We start from the raw sequence: 9070 nt of genomic DNA, 5'->3' as shown, positions 1-9070 counted from the left end.
TCATTTTTATAAAGGAAGGATACTGATTTATGTGAGTTAATTTTATATCTGGCCACTTTGCTGAAGTTGTTTATCAGCTAGACAAATTTTCAGGTAGAATTCTTGTGGTCGCTTATTTATACTATCTTATCATCTACAAATAGTGATAGCTTTATTTCTTCTTTGCCAGTCTGGTCTCCAGTCGAGCTGAGGTCTGAACCCCGGGACCCGGTGGTGATAATTCATCTACATGAGATGGAAGGAGTTCTCTCATATCTCCTGAACTCTGGCTCCTTTTGAAGTTACCGTCCCCCAAACTCCCCACAGGAGAAGCATGACTTTTAGTCACATAGACAATGTCCCAAGCGTCTGACCTTCAGGCTAAACTCCTCCCCTAGTAACAGTAAAGATAATAGCATACCATAAGAGGGGCTGCTTGGCCCCACCTCACTCTCTTAGTTCTCTTATTCCCCTTACTCTTCTCTTGCTCTCCTTGTCCTCTCCTCTCCTCTCCTCTCCTCTCCTCTCCTCTCCTCTCCTCTCCTCCCTTCTCCTCACTCTCTCTTACTCTTTAGCCTTTCTTCTCTCTCTCCTTTTCCCCTTCCTCTCTTCTTGGCCATGGCTGGTCTCTCTCTCTCTCTTTCTACCTTTTCTCTTCCCCCCTCCCTTTCTACAATAAAGCTCTAAAACCATAGACTGTCTCTGTTCATCAAGGCCTGCATGGGAATCTCTCCTTCAGCCCTCTCTCCCATAACCCCAGGGTTACAGGGTATCGCCCCTGGGCCCCTTGTCGGGGGCTGCCCCTTTTCAACTCCCTGTCAAGTGTGGTCAGTGGCTTAGATGCCCACCTGGGGCCAAGTGGAAAGTGTCTGGCAGTCCTCCCATGTCCACTTGCCCAGAGCATAGGAGGAACTCTGGCTGGATGTGGGCTATCCTCCCCCCCTCTTTCCCCCAACCCCTTTAGTTCCCACAGATATGGGGAGAGTGGACATTCTTGTCCCTGATTTCGGTGAGGTTGCTTCAATATCTCTCCATTTAATTTGGTATTGGCTGTTGGTTTGCAGTAAATTGCTTTTATTATGTTTAGGTATGGGCCTTGAATTTCTGACCTTTCCAATACTTTTAACATGGAAGGGGTGTTGTATTTTGTCAAATGCTTTTTCTGCATCTAAGGAGATGGTCATGTGATTTTTTTTTCTTTGAGTTTTCTTATATAGTGGATTATATTAATGGACTTTTTATATATCAAACCAACCTTACATCCCTAGAATGAAGCCTACTTGATTGTGGTGAATGATGGTTTTGGTGTGTTCTTAGATTTGGCTTGCAAGAATTTTACTGAGTATTTCTACATTATTCATAGGCGAGATTGGTCTGGGTTCCTGGCAGTATCAGACCACCTGTGGGGTCTTCCAACTGGACACTTTTCACAGGGACAGAGAAGCTGCTGATCTTTTGCCCTGGCCATAGGATATCTCCTGGGAGGCCTTTAGTCTGTTCAGTCTTCAGTGCAGTGGTCAAGCTATTGTCCAACTGCCCTGAGTTCAGCTGATCCTCAACTTCTCTGAGTGCAGAGGGTCCTCAACTGCTCACTTGCTCTGAGTGTAGTGGGTCCAACTGCTCTGAGTGCAGTAGGTCCTCTAGGATGGATTGGGATATGGTGTTTTCATGGGAGCAGACCAACTAGGAGTCTGCCGCAGCAGAAAGAACCGGGCAGAGGGGGTGTAAATGATGGAAGAGTAGTGGTATTCAGGAGGGCGGGGGTTTTGGTGGGTGATGGGTCCCGAGTCCACTAGGCTCCCAGCAGCAGTTCTGGGACTTGGGCTGTGGGGTGTGCCGGGTTGTTCTTACCAACTACTCTGAGTGCAGCGGGTCCTCTGGGATGGACTGGTGTATGGATTCTTCATGGGAGCAGACCAACTAGGAGTCTGACGCAACAGAAAGGACCAGGCAGAAGGGGTGGAAGGGAATCCTATCTTTCTACAATATATCCTTATCTAAACATTATCTATCTCTCTATCTATGTATCTACCTATTTACCTAATATGTCATCTACCATCTGCCACTAGAGCTATCTTCTACAATTTATCTTCATCACCATCATTACCATGATTCTTTTTTCCTTTTCTAAAGAAACAGTTATACAATATCTATATTTTAGCTATTTCTAGTTAAATGAATTCACTCCCAAGACTCTAAAAGAGTTTAAACTTAGTCTCAGTATTGTAGTTAAAAGGGAGGGCAGTTTACATTATTATTGTTATCATTGCTATTATTTATTATTGTTGTTATTTATTATCATTATCATCATCATAATTATCATTAATATTATCGTTGACCGGGTTTCTCTGTGGTATATCTTAGATGTCCTAGAACTCACTCTGTAGACCAAGCTGGCCTCAAATACCTGTCTTTGCCTCCTGAGTGCTGGGATAAAAGGCATGTAACACTACTCCTAGCTCAAGGTAGGCATTTTATTTTCTTTTTTTTCTTTTTTTTTTTTTTTAGATTTATTTATTTATTGTTATATGTAAGTACACTGTAGCTGTCTTCAGACACTCCAGAAGAGGGCGCCAGATCTCGTTACGGATGGTTGTGAGCCACCATGTGGTTGCTGGGATTTGAACTCCGGACCTTTGGAAGAGCAGTCGGGTGCTCTTACCCACTGAGCCATCTCTCCAGCCCCAAGGTAGGCATTTTAAAATAAAGTCATTGCTATGTATAACTATCTGACTAAAGGTTTGTCAAAAAGGATATTAAATTGTAGCCATGTATGTATATATGGCTCTCATCTGATTGGTTATATCATAAGAATAATTTGAATTAGACTCTTTTCTATTGCATATGTCATAAAATTGAAAATCAGCATTTCTGAAAATTTATATTCATCTCTGTTGGCAAATGTATTACTATAAAGAGAGTAGTTTATAAAGGGAAAGAGTAGTTTAATAATGCTTTCCTTCTGAATCTTCACTAATAAGAATGAAAGGGCTGGAGAGCTGGCTCAGAAATTAAGAAACTTATTTTCAAGAGTTCATTCCCAGCTCCCACACTGAGGCTCACAACTATCTATCAGCCCATTTTCAGGAGGTCTTACACCCTCTTCTGCTTTCTCCGGCCCCAAGCACACATATTATATATAGACATACATTTAGGTGATACAGTTTTACACACAAAATAAGATTTAAATACTTAAAAAGAGAATGAGTTAGAATTCCTACTAGTATGTACAGTTCTATAGGCAAAACATAAAATAACTTAAAACTGTGTTTTTATAAGAAAAATATGTAAAAAGTGTGAAGCATTTTATTTTATTAATAAAAGAATTGTGTTAAATTGAAACTTTTTAAAGGACATTTTAAAAATGTGAATATATCTACAATATTTTCCAAGCTTGCCACACTGATATGAAATGAGAGACTGCTTTTTTAAAAGTTGAAAGCAACAAAGCATTCTGAAAAACATGTTTAGTCATCTTTATGAAAGACTGGCTTAAAGGACAAATATTTCATATTTTATTAAATAATTACTTGTGTTTTCTGCTGATGTGTTAGGATTTTGAGTACTAGAGAAAAAACTTTCACTATAAAGCATTGAGCTGTTGTGCTCACAAGAGTAACTAAAAGGGTTCTATGTCCTTTCTTTTAGGGTGGCCGTCTGCTGAACTCTACCCATATCATGGCAATCATTAAAGTAGTATTTAGGAACTGCTCCCTCCCACTCTATCTCACCTCTCTTCAAGGAAGAGTAACTGAGGGTTATTTACTATCAGAAGTTTCCAGAATGTCTCCAGACACTGTCCTAGACCTGCAGCCACCTTGGACTCTAGCATCAAGAATCCTCTTGGATGTATCACTCCAAGAGGAGATCACTGCCCACAGCAGAAAAGGTAATCTCATGGAACCAGACTGAAGCAAGAAGGGCTTCTTTAGACCACCTCACACGACCTGAGCTGAGGTCTCTAATCAATATATTTTGAGACAGATTTAGTGCTCACTTAAACTTTCTTCCCAGTGTGGACAACTGATTATATCTTCTTTCTCTGTCTTTTTTTTTTTTTTTTTTTTTTTTTTTTTTTTTTTGGAGGGGGTTTCTTTATAGCTCTGGCTGTCCTGGAGCTGACTTTGTAGACCAGGCTGGCCTCGAACTCAGAAATCCGCCTGCCTCTGCCTCCCGGGTGCTGGGACTAAAGGCGTGCGCCACCATGCCCGGCTCTTTCTCTGTCTTTTAGCACTGACTCTGTAATTGGTGTCTGGGAATGGGTGGCCAAGCCTAGTGTGTTGGGTTTCATGGAGCTACAGCTTTTGCCCTGAAGCTATATAACACTATTCAACTCTTAAAAATGAAGTAAAAGAATTAAAATGAACATTAGGGATACTCTTGTGCTTTATTTTTCTTAGCCATAATTCCTTTTTAAAATCATATTTTTTTGAGAAATTATTATCTGAGTGCTATATTTACATTATTTCCATCCTTCTCTTTACCCCCTCTAATTCTCCTGTATTCCCTCACAGATTTGTATCTTCTATTTAATTATTATTGTTACACACACACACACACACACACACACACATAATTTCTCTGGATTAAAAAAATGCCTTTCTTAACATCTAAGCAGACCCTGGTCCAGTCTTTACTCTCACAGCTTTCCTAATACCATACAAATAGTAATTCTTAAACAAACAATCCATTGCAAACTTTATTAGCTTTGCAATGCAACCAGTGTGTATTGTGTGCTATGAGGGAAAAGAATCCTCCATTCACTTACTCACTGTCAACCAGTACTTACTGACGAGTTATAATTTCAATATCCTGCTAAGTGTGGGCTACTGAGATTACACTTTAATACAGTTCCGAGGAGCCCCTCTCTAGGGGCTGTAGACTCTTTACATGATGAACATTTGTCAGAGCTGTAATACGCAATTATTATCCAAGCTGTAGAGGAATTTTAATCCAGCAACATGGCTGCTGTGGTTGGAATACAGACACACCTTTAACACCTCTGGTTGAAATACAGACATGACATTAGTCAAACCTTTAATCCCAAACAATGATGTTTGGAGTGCAGTTTAGTTGAGTTCAGGCAATGCAGTGCAGTTCAGTTGAGTTTAGTTCAGTTCAGTTTGAAGCAGTTCAGTTCATGGAGTTCCAAGGCAGTCTTTCCAACACAGCAATTTAATTAGAACCCAAGAGAAGCCAGTTTGAATCAGTTGGCTTGGAGAGGAGTTTAGGTCAGAGTAGCTGAGTTGAACTAGCCAGCCAAAGTTCAGAAAAAAAAAAAAAAAAAAAAACTAGAAAGTGTGAGCTTGTTCATCATTAAGCCTCCAAGATGACAGTTACTTCTGTTATTAAAAGTTACATTTGCACCAAGCACTGATAAATATCTGTTACTCTTTGGAGCTTAAATGTTCCCCTAAAGTCCACATGATGTGTAGCCACTAGTAGCCATGAGTTCCTGAGTTCCTGAAAGGAAAGCTGGGGATGGATGGGAAGGATGGTGAGAGACATAGTGAGCCAAGACAAAGTTTTCTGGTCAAGGTTCAACTTTAACTCTAGGCTCTAATTTTTAAAGGGAGGAAACCCATCCCCCACTCATCAAGGATCTCTTCACTTTGTCAGGATCTAGATAGGAAAACAAGTTCAGCTTCTCAGCAGGTAGTGGCTTCTTGAAGGAGGCTGTAGATTGCAGGACAATAGACTTTACCTAGGTCAGAAGACTGCACCCTACATAGACTAGCTGCTTATGGTAGACAGGTCTGATTCAGCCTGCTCAAGGCTGGGAGGAGGGCACAGCTTGATCCACACTGTGTGATGATACTGGGAGCTAACAGAACCATTGAAAGGTAGGACCTAATGAATGGAGGTTAACTGATTGGGAGTCTTGTACCATCCAGAGAGATATTTGAAAATAAGATGAGCTGCTTTGCTCTGGCACATGTTTCCTGCCATGATGAATGACATCAACTAACTGTAAGCATAAACCCTAGCAGACATTCTCCTTTTCAAGTACTTTGTCACAGCATCAGAAAGGTTCATGATACATCTCTATAAACACCCTGTTTCCTCTTGGTGTGGATGACCCTATGCACATCAGTTGTTTTTCTCATCATTATTATTAACCCAATCATTAACAGTCTTATTAGTTCACCCCCTAAGTAAGCCAGCTACTCCCAAGTCCCTGTTTCAGTGTTTGCTTCTAGGAGAATCCAAAATATGACATGCCCATACAAAATATTTATAAATTAATCACCCAAAAATGATTTGCTTCCTCAGTAAGATTATGATGCACATTGATAAAATATGTGTTTGTCCATGCTATAATCATGCTTTTCAGGAGGGATTCTAATAAAATTGACTTGGTATTTTTGAGGACCTTAAATAAAAGTGAAGGGTACCAAGGACAGGCTGCTTTACCATGGTTTTCTCAGAAAGCTAGTCTTGACTTTAGAATAGTTCCACCCTCATATTGGGGAGCCAAATACTTTGCAAGAGATAACAAGCCATAGATTGGAAATATCACTCAAAATATACTTTATTTTGAGCTTCTCAAGGAAATATGTTTTAACTTTCAGGTGAAATTTAAAAGTTAACACTTCTTATCTTTTCAACTTGGTAATGGCTTAAGAAATAGTAACTCAGTGTTTACTATGTGTTCAGCACTATCAGGAACCCAGAAACTCTGATATGAAGGGAACCTTTTAAGTCATATAGTGGCTATTCTTGATTGTCAACTTGACTACACCTGGAATCAACTAAAACCCAAGCAGCTGGGTTTGTTTTTGAGGTAGTTTTCTTAATTAAATCATTTGGATTTGGAAAATTCACCTATAATATCAGCCATAACATCTGTTGGCAGCCTATCTAAGGACATGGAAGAAGAATTTTTTTGCTCTTTGCCTCTTTGCACTCAATCTTGTTGGCAAGTTCGTTCCTTCACTGGCATTATAGTCTACTTATTCAGGACTCAGGTCTATACAGAAGACCATCTGATACATCCAGCATTAAGTACTGAACAACTATTAGATTCTTGGAATTTCTGTTTCTAGACAGCCATTGTTGGACTAGCTGAACCACAGCCTGTAAACCACTCTAAAAAAGAAATCCCATACACATATTCATTCATTCTAGCAATTCTATTCCTCTAGAGTACCCTGACTAATAAAAATGTTTTGCATCTGTTTACATCCTGTTGGAATTGATATAGGCATTGATCATGTGTGTTGAGTGCTCCACAGAAAGTATGTACACCACAATGTTAATAGGTATTTGGTCTTTGTGCTAACTAAATAATCAACAGATAAATTAAATTCTTAATGACTAAATACTTAATAACATGAATTTGGCTGCTGTATGAAATGCTTGTTGATTGTTACATGAGAAAAGCAAAATTTTATCCCACCAGTAGACAAATGACATAATTTCTAGTCTTTTAAAAACTTGAGAAATTGATTTGGAAATCAACAGTTACTATTTGTTTTGTCAAGAAATAATAGTTAATGTGTTGATATAATGAAGAATTTTTGAAATGTCAGACTTTACAACCCATTTACTGAGAGATATAAAGGTTTGTGGAAAACTTATGACCATATAGCAAACATTACCCTGCTTTTATGTATGACACCTCTCTGAATAATCTCCTACCAAATAATAAAGCTAAAAATTTTAAGTTTAGAAAATGAAGCTAAGAGCCTTGAGCGACTTTGGGCACGAACTCTGCAGATGGTCCCACGGTCCCCAGAGGACTCTCTATGCTGCAGGTGCCATAGCACACCCAGGATCTTGGGATCACTGGTGAGTAGTACAAAACATTTGTTCCAAAACAACTGGGAGGGGCTTGTACTAGCAGGAACTGGGACACAGGAAACCTTACTGATCAGCTGCTGGGGTTCTTTCCTGTCTGTGCCAGTCCCACGCTACCTTGGGCTTGAACTCGGTGAATGGACCCAAGGTCAACAGAGGACTCTCCATACCACAGGTGCCCTAGCACACCCAGGATCTTAGGACCACTAAGGAGAGTTTGCTTCCAAAGAGGGCTCTGACTCTGGGACTCAGGTGAGAGCACCATCTTGTATCCCAGATCTCTCACAGACCAGTCTGCACAGGAGAGTGCATGGGCCACAGAAGCAACAGAGCTTCTTGGACAGGGTCCTTTCAGGACTTCATCTTCAGCTATGAGGCAGAGCTGAGATCCAGACCTCTGTGCACCTTACCTGCAGGAGGAGAGCTTGCTAGAAGAGAGCACTCTGACCACTGGGACTCAGGAGAGAGTTGGATTCTCAGGAGTGCTGACAGAGGATAAGAGAATCACAGGAGGAACAAGCTTCAGCCAGAGTCAGCTAGAACATCTAACACCAGAGATTACTAGATGGCAAAAGGCAAACTTAAGAATCTAACTAACAGAAACCAAGACCATTCAGTATCATTATAACCCAGTAGGCCCACCACAGCGAATCCTGGATACTCCAACACACCTGAAAAGCAAGATTCAGATTTAAAATCATATTTCATGATGCTGGTAGAGGATTTTAAGAAGGGCATTAATAACTCAATTTAAAAAATATAGGAGAACACCAATAAACAGGTAGAAGACCTTAAAGAGAAAACATAAAAATCACTTTAAGAATTACAGGAAAACACAACCAAACAGGTGATTTAATTGAACAAAACCATCAAAGATCTAAAAATGGAAGTAGAAATAATGAAGAAAACCTAAAGGGAGACAACTCTGGAGATACAAACCCTAGGAAAGAAATCATGAACCATGGATTCGAGCATCAGCAACAGAATACAAGAGATTGAAGAGAGAATCTCAGATGCAGAAGATTCCATGGAGAATATGGACACAACAATAAGAGAAAATGCAAAATGCAAACAGAACCTAACTCAAAACATCCAGGATATCCAGGACACAATGAGAAGACCAAACCTACAGATAATAGGTGTAGATGAGAATGAAGATTTTTAACTTAAAGAGCCAGTAAATATCTTCAACAAAATTATAGAAGAAAACTTCCCTAACCTAAAGAAAGATATGCCCATGAACATACAAGAAGCCTACAGAACTCCAAATAGACTGGACCAGAAAAGAAAT

Source organism: Mus caroli, chromosome 9 (assembly GCF_900094665.2).
Source record: "Mus caroli chromosome 9, CAROLI_EIJ_v1.1, whole genome shotgun sequence".
In the NCBI taxonomy this organism is placed as follows: domain Eukaryota; kingdom Metazoa; phylum Chordata; class Mammalia; order Rodentia; family Muridae; genus Mus; species Mus caroli.
Note: the sequence above shows the minus strand (reverse complement) of the source record.